The sequence below is a fragment of the Hyperolius riggenbachi genome, chromosome 8 (genome assembly GCF_040937935.1).
Source record: "Hyperolius riggenbachi isolate aHypRig1 chromosome 8, aHypRig1.pri, whole genome shotgun sequence".
Taxonomy (NCBI): Eukaryota; Metazoa; Chordata; class Amphibia; order Anura; family Hyperoliidae; genus Hyperolius; species Hyperolius riggenbachi.
In genome coordinates, this window is record NC_090653.1 from 26,861,232 (window position 1) to 26,873,821 (window position 12,590).

General features: G+C 48.4%; 8 non-coding genes across 8 annotated transcripts; 3 read left to right on the forward strand and 5 right to left on the reverse strand.

Annotated features, from left to right (window-relative positions):
* Positions 1–449: 449 nt before the first annotated feature.
* Positions 450–521, reverse strand: TRNAE-CUC (transfer RNA glutamic acid (anticodon CUC)). Its single transcript has one exon. It is a non-coding gene; the product is annotated as a tRNA-Glu (tRNA).
* Positions 522–8,026: 7,505 nt separating this feature from the next.
* TRNAE-CUC (transfer RNA glutamic acid (anticodon CUC)) lies at positions 8,027–8,098 on the reverse strand. The gene has a single exon. It is a non-coding gene; the product is annotated as a tRNA-Glu (tRNA).
* Positions 8,099–8,479: 381 nt separating this feature from the next.
* Positions 8,480–8,551, forward strand: TRNAE-CUC (transfer RNA glutamic acid (anticodon CUC)). Its single transcript has one exon. It is a non-coding gene; the product is annotated as a tRNA-Glu (tRNA).
* Positions 8,552–9,366: 815 nt separating this feature from the next.
* Positions 9,367–9,438, reverse strand: TRNAE-CUC (transfer RNA glutamic acid (anticodon CUC)). The gene has a single exon. It is a non-coding gene; the product is annotated as a tRNA-Glu (tRNA).
* A 381-nt stretch (positions 9,439–9,819) lies between these two features.
* On the forward strand, positions 9,820–9,891 carry TRNAE-CUC (transfer RNA glutamic acid (anticodon CUC)). The gene has a single exon. It is a non-coding gene; the product is annotated as a tRNA-Glu (tRNA).
* An 815-nt stretch (positions 9,892–10,706) lies between these two features.
* TRNAE-CUC (transfer RNA glutamic acid (anticodon CUC)) lies at positions 10,707–10,778 on the reverse strand. The gene has a single exon. It is a non-coding gene; the product is annotated as a tRNA-Glu (tRNA).
* Positions 10,779–11,159: 381 nt separating this feature from the next.
* TRNAE-CUC (transfer RNA glutamic acid (anticodon CUC)) lies at positions 11,160–11,231 on the forward strand. The gene has a single exon. It is a non-coding gene; the product is annotated as a tRNA-Glu (tRNA).
* Positions 11,232–12,046: 815 nt separating this feature from the next.
* Positions 12,047–12,118, reverse strand: TRNAE-CUC (transfer RNA glutamic acid (anticodon CUC)). The gene has a single exon. It is a non-coding gene; the product is annotated as a tRNA-Glu (tRNA).
* Between the last annotated feature and the right edge of the window lie 472 nt (positions 12,119–12,590).

A 12,590-nucleotide genomic window follows, 5' to 3' on the forward strand; every position in this document is an offset into this window, starting at 1 on the left:
GGCTGATAATGTGTGCTGCATGTTTTTTCCAGAAAGTTGGAATCTCCCTTGAAAGCTTTGCAGTCTTGCATGTCTTCCAAATGGTCCACCTTCCTCTTTGGTCTTATGCCTGTTACACACCATGCAATTTCCCATCAGATAGATGAGTCAATAGATAATTTCTGACAGATCCGATCGGATTTCCGATCGTTTTTCTGATCGATATTCCGGTCACTTGTATGCAAATCGATCAGAAAAACGATCGGGAATCAGATCGGACCTGCCAGAAATGATCTATTCGACCCATCTATCTGATGGGAAATTGCATGGTGTGTACCAGGCTTTACTGTTCTTACCATCTTACTGTTGCAGGCAATGGAGCCTGCATAAGGAGTCAATCCAGCGGTTAAGACAAGCGACTCAAGGAAGTGCCGCTGCTGCGTGAGAGATCAAGAAAAAAGAAGGAGGCCTTCCCTGACCGGGAATCAAACCCGGGCCGCGGCGGTGAGAGCGCCGAATCCTAGCCACTAGACCACCAGGGAGAGATGAAGGCTCCCAAGCCTTCTGACGGTAAAATAAGTCAACTCCACAGAGAACAGCATGCGGCGGCACCCGAACAATCTATGCCGTGATGAATTGCTTTGCCGTCACTCATGTCACTCTTTCCCATTATTACCCTCTTCCTCTTCCCACTGCTCCTTCCTGCCAGACCTTCATCAGAGAGCTCTGTGCTTTCACGAATGGGAAATTGCATGGTGTGTACCAGGCATAAGACCAAGGAGGAAGTTGGACTATTTGGAAGACATGCAAAGCTCTCAAGGGAGATTCCAACTTTCTGGAAAAAAACACGCAGCACAAATTAGCAGCCAGCTTTCATCCTGTCACTTTTCTCCTCAGCGTTCATGTGGATGTTCTTTCATCTCTCCCTGGTGGTCTAGTGGCTAGGATTCGGTGCTCTCACCGCCGCAGCCCGGGTTTGATTTCCAGTCAGGGAAGGCCTCTTTCTTAATCTCTCACGCAGCAGCGACACTTCCTTGAGATGCTTGTCTTTACCGCTGGATTGACTCCTTATGCAGGAGTCCTGCACTTGGCTGGCCATCTTTGTTAAGTCTTCAGTCTGTTCACTATAGGCTGACTCGGAAAAAACAAAAAGAACCAAACCGCTTTCTTCTGTCGCATAGCTGTTTGGAAAGGGAGACTGTGTGCAGCTTCTGCTGATGGAGGTCTCCCTGCATGCCTCTTGGCAGTCGCACACTGCCTCCTAGGGATGATTCCATGATCTGGATCTGAGTTAAAGGGGTTTTTACATTTTCTTTTTCATACACATGAACGCTGAGGAGAAAAATGACGGGGTGAAACCTGGCTGATAATGTGTGCTGCATGTTTTTTCCAGAAAGTTGGAATCTCCCTTGAAAGCTTTGCAGTCTTGCATGTCTTCCAAATGGTCCACCTTCCTCTTTGGTCTTATGCCTGTTACACACCATGTGTCAGGCATGGACTCACCCCCACCGCCACCGGTAGTACGAACGCCGCGCTCGCGGCTGACGTCATCGGGACCCCGAACTTCCGGTCTGTCCCGGCGGCCTCCTCCTCCGCTCAACGGGTCACTAGGAGCATGTCTCAGCAGGGCAGGGCAACGCGCGCACGCACGGAGCGTCACGCCCTTTATGCCCTGAGAAGGAGGATCCCATGAGCAGATTGCCGGGACAGTTGCCGCCCCTTTTCTGACGTCATCGGGGGGGGGTGGAGATTGCTGAAGTGACAGTCTGCATTTAAGCAGCAGACTGTCAGTATTCTGTGTCCGCTGTAGCGATCACACCCGTGTTAGCTCTCGGATCCACAGTATACCTATATATTGGTACGGCCAATATATAAGTACTGGAAGACCATACCATTGTGATTTATCTGTGCCTTTGACCTTTTTGCCTGTTTCTGACCTTGCTCTTGCCTCATCCTCTTGTACTTCTGCCGATCTTATCTCCTGTTGCCGACCTTGCCTTGTCTCTCGTTTTCGCCTCTGAACTTGTGATACTGTACCTTGATATTTCTGATCTCCTGTTGCCGAACCCCGGCTCGCTCTTAGACTCCGCCTTAGCCTCCTGATATTGTACCTTATTTGCCTGTGTGTGTACGACCTGGCCTGTCCGACCTCGAGAACCGACCTTGCTGTCAGAGGCGGTTCCTCGCACTGACAGTGACCCTTCCTATTTAGGGTTACTTTCAGTATATCCTTCCTGCTGGCTGCCCGACTCCTTCTGTCTAGGAGAGCTTGGGCTGCGGAAGGAATTTGTACAGTACGCCTTGCTGTACCGAGGCCTAGTCCTCTAGTGTTACTGTTGCACCAATCACTACACTCTTTAGGTGCCAGAGGTTAGTTAATATATCGGATTGTCGGTGAGACTGCAGCTCACTTATAATCAGATATATATCTGCATTCCGGTGATACTGCAGATTACCGGCAATCAGACTCTCTCTGGACCTATCTACCTTCACAGAACGTGACAGTACAGCGGACCAATAATATGGATGCTCTGGTCCAGCAGGTTAACAACTTGACGACAGCCGTCGCTCAATTAAACCAGACCGTTAAAGATCAACAGGTCCAGCTTAACCGTCTAGCAGAAGTTGTGCAAAACCTGCAGGCACCAGTTAATCCCACTCCTGTTTTGCCAGTTGAACCCAAAATGTCGTTACCCAAGTTGTTTTCAGGGGAACGCTCCGATTTCCGTAATTTCCGGGATCGGTGTCAATCATATTTTCAAATGCGTCCCATTTCCTCTGGTTCTGAATTGCAAAGGGTCACGCTCATAAAAACCCTTTTGCAAGGAGACTCACAGACATGGGCCTACAGTTTACCCGTGGGTCATGAGGCTCTTACCTCTGTAGAGAATTTTTTCGAAGCCATGGCGGTCGTATATGACGATCCAGATACTTCCGCCACCGCTGAGAGGAGACTAAAAAGACTCAAACAGGGTCAGAACTCAGTGGAAATCTATGCTGCAGAATTCCGCAAATGGTCATTTTCCACCAGGTGGGAGGCGCAGTCTCTCTTGGATCGCTTCTTAACAGGGTTGTCTGATTCTGTGTCAGAATTAATGTTGAGTCATCCTGAACCTAGAACTTTAGATGAGGCTATAAGTCTTGCTATCAAGATAGACCGCAGAGTACGGTTTCACAGGTCTACCAGGCAACGACCCTTCATGCGCTCACAGCCTTCCACAAGTTTTGCCTCTTCCTCTTCTACTGAGGAGCCCATGCAGCTGGGTCACTCTAAATTATCTGAGACAGAGAAATTAAGAAGGAGGAAGGAGGGTTTGTGCTTATATTGTGGGGACAAAGGTCATATCGCCTCTGTTTGTACCAAGAAGCCGGAAAACTTCTCCGCCTAGGGTTAGTCGGGGGTACTACCCTGGGCGAGAATTCCATACCTCCAAAAGATAAAATCCTATTTCCTATTTCCATTTCTTGGGACAAACAAAACATTGCACTGCAGGCCTTTGTTGATACGGGCGCCGCAGCCAATTTTATGGATTTTAATTTAGCACTTAAATTAGGCATTCCAGTGGTTCCTCTTGAGAAACGCATTATAGTCACTGCAATTGACGATTCCCCATTACAAGGTAGTCAACCTGTCTCTATTACTCCTGAATTAATCTGTACCGTTGGGGTATTACATTGTGAAAAATTACGATTTTACCTTATCAGAATGCCTTCTTGCTCGATTATACTGGGGCTTCCCTGGCTACGGCTACATTCTCCACAGATCGATTGGGCTTCTGGTCAGTTGCTGTCTTGGTCATCCTACTGTCAGAAGCACTGCATATCAAAATGCCCTCTTCGTGCCACTCACTTAACTCCGCAATGTTTACCTCAGCCTTATAGCTCCTTTGCCGATGTGTTCTGTCCTCGATCGGCCGATTCACTACCTCCTCACAGGCCTTATGATTGCCCAATCGAGCTTAGACCAGGAACCATGCCCCCTAGAGGTCATCTTTATAATCTCACAGGACCTGAAAAGGTGGCCATGAGGGAGTACGTTCAGGAGAACTTAGATAAGGGGTTCATTAGACCCTCTAGATCTCCCGCGGGGGCAGGATTCTTCTTCGTGAAGAAAAAAGATGGGGGGCTGCGTCCCTGCATCGACTATCGAGCCCTTAATGCCATAACGATAAAGAACCGTTACCCACTTCCCCTGATTGATGACCTTTTTTCTCAGGTCACAGGTGCCCAGATCTTCACTAAACTAGATCTCAGGGGAGCTTACAATCTGGTCAGAATCAGACAGGGTGACGAATGGAAGACGGCATTTAATACTCAGGATGGGCATTACGAATACCTAGTCATGCCCTTCGGTCTGTGTAATGCCCCCGCTGTTTTCCAAGAATTAGTTAATGACATTTTTAGGGAGGTGGTGGGGAAATTTGTGGTCGTTTATTTGGACGATATTCTGATCTTTTCTCGCAATATCAAGGAGCATAGGTCTCAGGTCCAATATGTATTACAAAAGTTACGGGAGAATTCATTATATGCCAAGTTGGAAAAATGTTTGTTTGAGATCAATGAAGTTCCATTCCTTGGCTATATCATTTCCAGATCTGGGTTAGCTATGGATAGCAGTAAAGTTGCGGCAGTTTTGGACTGGCCGCAACCAGTTGGTCTAAAAGCTTTACAACGTTTTCTGGGTTTTGCTAACTATTACAGGAAATTTATAAAGGGGTACTCTGCTCTGGTAGCTCCCCTTACTGACATGACTAAGAAAGGGGCTAATGTTAACAATTGGTCTCCTGAAGCCATTTCTGCTTTCTCGAGTCTTAAAACTGCTTTTTGTTCTGCTCCCATTTTGCACCATGTCGATTCATCCAGGCCATTCATCGTGGAGGTAGACGCATCAGAAATTGGGGTTGGGGCAGTCTTGTCACAGTACTCCGGATCACAAGGGAGACTTCACCCTTGCGCATTTTTTTCGAAAAAATTTTCTGAGGCAGAGAGAAATTACGATATTGGGAACAGGGAGCTATTGGCTGTAAAATTGGCTTTTGAAGAGTGGCGACACTGGCTGGAGGGGGCGGAACATGTTATTACGGTCTATACAGATCATAAGAACTTGGAATATCTGAAGGGGGCTAAGAGGTTAAATCCCAGACAGGCACGGTGGTCTTTATTCTTTTCTAGGTTTGATTTCATCATCACGTTCAAACCTGGAAGTAAAAATATCAAGGCTGATGCTCTTTCACGATGCTTTGACATTGAATCAGTACTGCCCTCCGAACCAGAGCCAATTTTATCCGAGAAGGTGGTGTTAGCCAGTATAGACTCTATGGAGGATATTGCATCTGTTCTGCTTCCCTACCAACAGGATAGTCCTGCAGGGAAACCGTCCGATCTCATGTTTGTACCGTTACAGTTCAGATTACAAATACTTCAATTCTTTCATGCTCATAAGCTAGCTGGTCACCCTGGAGTGGCTCGAACTAGAGAATTATTGTCCAGGAGCGTCTGGTGGCCTTCTTGGAGGAGTGATGTCGAGGATTTTGTTGTATCTTGTTCAGTGTGCTCACGGAGTAAACCCTCACGTGTATCTCCGGTGGGTACCCTCCAGCCGCTGCCCATACCCTCCGAGCCCTGGACTCATGTATCCATGGATTTTGTGGGGGAGTTACCACCCTCGGACGGTAATACGGTGATCTGGGTCATTGTTGACCGATTCTCTAAAATGGCCCATTTTGTACCTTTGAAGAAACTTCCTTCCGCTAAAGAACTTGCTGACCTTTTCGTAATCCACGTTCTTCGTCTTCACGGGGTTCCTGAAAACATAGTATCTGACAGGGGGGTGCAGTTCGTTTCGGAATTCTGGAGAGAATTTTGCAAGGTACTGGGAATCACCCTCTCCTTTTCTTCTGGGTTTCATCCCCAGACCAATGGGCAAACGGAGAGAATGAATCAGTCCTTGGAACAGTATCTCCGATGTTATGTGGCTGACAATCAGACGGAGTGGGTTCAGTACTTACCATATTCTGAATTTGCCCATAATAATCTTCGGAGTTCTTCCTCAGGGTTTTCACCTTTTCAAATTGTCAATGGAAGGTCCCCAAGGTTTTCATCACTCCCTGTCAGGACCTCACCTTTCCCTGCTCTGGAGGTCTGGCAAGAGACCCTAAGATCTCTTTGGAGGGAGGTTAATAATAATTTAAAGAAAACAGTGTCGGTCCAGAAACAACAGGCTGACCGAAGGCGTTCTCCCGAGTGGGAGTTTTCTCCCGGAGATCTTGTCTGGATCTCTACTCGGCACATCGCCTTACGACAGCCATCAGCAAAACTGGGACCTAAATTTATAGGTCCATATCCTATAGCTAAAAGGATCAATCGGGTATCTTATCAAGTGACATTACCTCAGTCAATGCGGGGAGTAAGAACATTTCATGTGTCATTACTGAAACCCGCAGTACATGCGGACTCTGGTCCTCCTCCTGTGCTTGTTGACGGTGAACCTGAATATAAGGTTGAGAGAATTCTGGATTCCCGGTTTGTTCAGAATTCTCTTCAATACCTGGTTCATTGGAAGGGTTATGGCCCGGAGGAGAGATCCTGGGTACCAGCACATCAATTTCATGCACAGGAACTCATACGAGAATTTCATGATACTAATCCTGATAGACCTTCATTGGCGCGTTCGGAGACCACGCCTCAGGGGAGGGGTAATGTCAGGCATGGACTCACCCCCACCGCCAGCGGTAGTACGAACGCCGCGCTCGCGGCTGACGTCATCGGGACCCCGAACTTCCGGTCTGTCCCGGCGGCCTCCTCCTCCGCTCAACGGGTCACTAGGAGCATGTCTCAGCAGGGCAGGGCAACGCGCGCACGCACGGAGCGTCACGCCCTTTATGCCCTGAGAAGGAGGATCCCATGAGCAGATTGCCGGGACAGTTGCCGCCCCTTTTCTGACGTCATCGGGATGGGTGGAGATTGCTGAAGTGACAGTCTGCATTTAAGCAGCAGACTGTCAGTATTCTGTGTCCGCTGTAGCGATCACACCCGTGTTAGCTCTCGGATCCACAGTATACCTATATATTGGTACGGCCAATATATAAGTACTGGAAGACCATACCATTGTGATTTATCTGTGCCTTTGACCTTTTTGCCTGTTTCTGACCTTGCTCTTGCCTCATCCTCTTGTACTTCTGCCGATCTTATCTCCTGTTGCCGACCTTGCCTTGTCTCTCGTTTTCGCCTCTGAACTTGTGATACTGTACCTTGATATTTCTGATCTCCTGTTGCCGAACCCCGGCTCGCTCTTAGACTCCGCCTTAGCCTCCTGATATTGTACCTTATTTGCCTGTGTGTGTACGACCTGGCCTGTCCGACCTCGAGAACCGACCTTGCTGTCAGAGGCGGTTCCTCGCACTGACAGTGACCCTTCCTATTTAGGGTTACTTTCAGTATATCCTTCCTGCTGGCTGCCCGACTCCTTCTGTCTAGGAGAGCTTGGGCTGCGGAAGGAATTTGTACAGTACGCCTTGCTGTACCGAGGCATAGTCCTCTAGTGTTACTGTTGCACCAATCACTACACTCTTTAGGTGCCAGAGGTTAGTTAATATATCTGATTGTCGGTGAGACTGCAGCTCACTTATAATCAGATATATATCTGCATTCCGGTGATACTGCAGATTACCGGCAATCAGACTCTCTCTGGACCTATCTACCTTCACAGAACGTGACACCATGCAATTTCCCATCAGATAGATGAGTCAATAGATAATTTCTGACAGATCCGATCGGATTTCCGATCGTTTTTCTGATCGATATTCCGGTCACTTGTATGCAAATCGATCAGAAAAACGATCGGGAATCAGATCGGACCTGCCAGAAATGATCTATTCGACCCATCTATCTGATGGGAAATTGCATGGTGTGTACCAGGCTTTACTGCTCTTACCATCTTACTGTTGCAGGCAATGGAGCCTGCATAAGGAGTCAATCCAGCGGTTAAGACAAGCGACTCAAGGAAGTGCCGCTGCTGCGTGAGAGATCAAGAAAAAAGAAGGAGGCCTTTCCTGACCGGGAATCGAACCTGGGCCGCGGCGGTGAGAGCGCCGAATCCTAGCCACTAGACCACCAGGGAGAGATGAAGGCTCCCAAGCCTTCTGACGGTAAAATAAGTCAACTCCACAGAGAACAGCACGCGGCGGCACCCGAACGATCCATGCCGTGATGAATTGCTTTGCCGTCACTCATGTCACTCTTTCCCATTATTACCCTCTTCCTCTTCCCACTGCTCCTTCCTGCCAGACCTTCATCAGAGAGCTCTGTGCTTTCACGAATGGGAAATTGCATGGTGTGTACCAGGCATAAGACCAAGGAGGAAGTTGGACTATTTGGAAGACATGCAAAGCTCTCAAGGGAGATTCCAACTTTCTGGAAAAAAACACGCAGCACAAATTAGCAGCCAGCTTTCATCCTGTCACTTTTCTCCTCAGCGTTCATGTGGATGTTCTGTCATCTCTCCCTGGTGGTCTAGTGGCTAGGATTCGGCGCTCTCACCGCTGCGGCCCGGGTTCGATTCCCGGTCAGGGAAGGCCTCTTTCTTGATCTCTCACGCAGCAGCGACACTTCCTTGAGATGCTTGTCTTTACCGCTGGATTGACTCCTTATGCAGGAGTCCTGCACTTGGCTGGCCATCTTTGTTAAGTCTTCAGTCTGTTCACTATAGGCTGACTCGGAAAAAACAAAAAGAACCAAACCGCTTTCTTCTGTCGCATAGCTGTTTGGAAAGGGAGACTGTGTGCAGCTTCTGCTGATGGAGGTCTCCCTGCATGCCTCTTGGCAGTCGCACACTGCCTCCTAGGGATGATTCCATGATCTGGATCTGAGTTAAAGGGGTTTTTACATTTTCTTTTTCATACACATGAACGCTGAGGAGAAAAATGACAGGGTGAAACCTGGCTGATAATGTGTGCTGCATGTTTTTTCCAGAAAGTTGGAATCTCCCTTGAAAGCTTTGCAGTCTTGCATGTCTTCCAAATGGTCCACCTTCCTCTTTGGTCTTATGCCTGTTACACACCATGCAATTTCCCATCAGATAGATGAGTCAATAGATAATTTCTGACAGATCCGATCGGATTTCCGATCGTTTTTCTGATCGATATTCCGGTCACTTGTATGCAAATCGATCAGAAAAACGATCGGGAATCAGATCGGACCTGCCAGAAATGATCTATTCGACCCATCTATCTGATGGGAAATTGCATGGTGTGTACCAGGCTTTACTGCTCTTACCATCTTACTGTTGCAGGCAATGGAGCCTGCATAAGGAGTCAATCCAGCGGTTAAGACAAGCGACTCAAGGAAGTGCCGCTGCTGCGTGAGAGATCAAGAAAAAAGAAGGAGGCCTTTCCTGACCGGGAATCGAACCCGGGCCGCGGCGGTGAGAGCGCCGAATCCTAGCCACTAGACCACCAGGGAGAGATGAAGGCTCCCAAGCCTTCTGACGGTGAAATAAGTCAACTAAACAGAGAACAGCACGCGGCGGCACCCGAACGATCCATGCCGTGATGAATTGCTTTGCCGTCACTCATGTCACTCTTTCCCATTATTACCCTCTTCCTCTTCCCACTGCTCCTTCCTGCCAGACCTTCATCAGAGAGCTCTGTGCTTTCACGAATGGGAAATTGCATGGTGTGTACCAGGCATAAGACCAAGGAGGAAGTTGGACTATTTGGAAGACATGCAAAGCTCTCAAGGGAGATTCCAACTTTCTGGAAAAAAACACGCAGCACAAATTAGCAGCCAGCTTTCATCCTGTCACTTTTCTCCTCAGCGTTCATGTGGATGTTCTGTCATCTCTCCCTGGTGGTCTAGTGGCTAGGATTCGGCGCTCTCACCGCCGCGGCCCGGGTTCGATTCCCGGTCAGGGAAGGCCTCTTTCTTGATCTCTCACGCAGCAGCGACACTTCCTTGAGATGCTTGTCTTTACCGCTGGATTGACTCCTTATGCAGGAGTCCTGCACTTGGCTGGCCATCTTTGTTAAGTCTTCAGTCCGTTCACTATAGGCTGACTCGGAAAAAACAAAAAGAACCAAACCGCTTTCTTCTGTCGCATAGCTGTTTGGAAAGGGAGACTGTGTGCAGCTTCTGCTGATGGAGGTCTCCCTGCATGCCTCTTGGCAGTCGCACACTGCCTCCTAGGGATGATTCCATGATCTGGATCTGAGTTAAAGGGGTTTTTACATTTTCTTTTTCATACACATGAACGCTGAGGAGAAAAATGACAGGGTGAAACCTGGCTGATAATGTGTGCTGCATGTTTTTTCCAGAAAGTTGGAATCTCCCTTGAAAGCTTTGCAGTCTTGCATGTCTTCCAAATGGTCCACCTTCCTCTTTGGTCTTATGCCTGTTACACACCATGCAATTTCCCATCAGATAGATGAGTCAATAGATAATTTCTGACAGATCCGATCGGATTTCCGATCGTTTTTCTGATCGATATTCCGGTCACTTGTATGCAAATCGATCAGAAAAACGATCGGGAATCAGATCGGACCTGCCAGAAATGATCTATTCGACCCATCTATCTGATGGGAAATTGCATGGTGTGTACCAGGCTTTACTGCTCTTACCATCTTACTGTTGCAGGCAATGGAGCCTGCATAAGGAGTCAATCCAGCGGTTAAGACAAGCGACTCAAGGAAGTGCCGCTGCTGCGTGAGAGATCAAGAAAAAAGAAGGAGGCCTTCCCTGACCGGGAATCGAACCCGGGCCGCGGCGGTGAGAGCGCCGAATCCTAGCCACTAGACCACCAGGGAGAGATGAAGGCTCCCAAGCCTTCTGACGGTGAAATAAGTCAACTAAACAGAGAACAGCACGCGGCGGCACCCGAACGATCCATGCCGTGATGAATTGCTTTGCCGTCACTCATGTCACTCTTTCCCATTATTACCCTCTTCCTCTTCCCACTGCTCCTTCCTGCCAGACCTTCATCAGAGAGCTCTGTGCTTTCACGAATGGGAAATTGCATGGTGTGTACCAGGCATAAGACCAAGGAGGAAGTTGGACTATTTGGAAGACATGCAAAGCTCTCAAGGGAGATTCCAACTTTCTGGAAAAAAACACGCAGCACAAATTAGCAGCCAGCTTTCATCCTGTCACTTTTCTCCTCAGCGTTCATGTGGATGTTCTTTCATCTCTCCCTGGTGGTCTAGTGGCTAGGATTCGGCACTCTCACCGCCGCGGCCCGGGTTCGATTCCTGGTCAGGGAAGGCCTCTTTCTTAATCTCTCACGCAGCAGCGACACTTCCTTGAGATGCTTGTCTTTACCGCTGGATTGACTCCTTATGCAGGAGTCCTGCACTTGGCTGGCCATCTTTGTTAAGTCTTCAGTCTGTTCACTATAGGCTGACTCGGAAAAAACAAAAAGAACCAAACCGCTTTCTTCTGTCGCATAGCTGTTTGGAAAGGGAGACTGTGTGCAGCTTCTGCTGATGGAGGTCTCCCTGCATGCCTCTTGGCAGTCGCACACTGCCTCCTAGGGATGATTCCATGATCTGGATCTGAGTTAAAGGGGTTTTTACATTTTCTTTTTCATACACATGAACGCTGAGGAGAAAAATGACGGGGTGAAACCTGGCTGATAATGTGTGCTGCATGTTTTTTCCAGAAAGATGGAATCTCCCTTGAAAGCTTTGCAGTCTTGCATGTCTTCCAAATGGTCCACCTTCCTCTTTGGTCTTATGCCTGTTACACACCATGCAATTTCCCATCAGATAGATGAGTCAATAGATAATTTCTGACAGATCCGATCGGATTTCCGATCATTTTTCTGATCGATATTCCGGTCACTTGTATGCAAATCGATCAGAAAAACGATCGGGAATCAGATCGGACCTGCCAGAAATGATCTATTCGACCCATCTATCTGATGGGAAATTGCATGGTGTGTACCAGGCTTTACTGCTCTTACCATCTTACTGTTGCAGGCAATGGAGCCTGCATAAGGAGTCAATCCAGCGGTTAAGACAAGCGACTCAAGGAAGTGCCGCTGCTGCGTGAGAGATCAAGAAAAAAGAAGGAGGCCTTCCCTGACCGGGAATCGAACCCGGGCCGCGGCGGTGAGAGCGCCGAATCCTAGCCACTAGACCACCAGGGAGAGATGAAGGCTCCCAAGCCTTCTGACGGTAAAATAAGTCAACTCCACAGAGAACAGCACGCGGCGGCACCCGAACGATCCATGCCGTGATGAATTGCTTTGCCGTCACTCATGTCACTCTTTCCCATTATTACCCTCTTCCTCTTCCCACTGCTCCTTCCTGCCAGACCTTCATCAGAGAGCTCTGTGCTTTCACGAATGGGAAATTGCATGGTGTGTACCAGGCATAAGACCAAGGAGGAAGTTGGACTATTTGGAAGACATGCAAAGCTCTCAAGGGAGATTCCAACTTTCTGGAAAAAAACACGCAGCACAAATTAGCAGCCAGCTTTCATCCTGTCACTTTTCTCCTCAGCGTTCATGTGGATGTTCTTTCATCTCTCCGTGGTGGTCTAGTGGCTAGGATTCGGCGCTCTAACCGCCGCGGCCCGGGTTCGATTCCCGGTCAGGGAAGGCCTCTTTCTTAATCTCT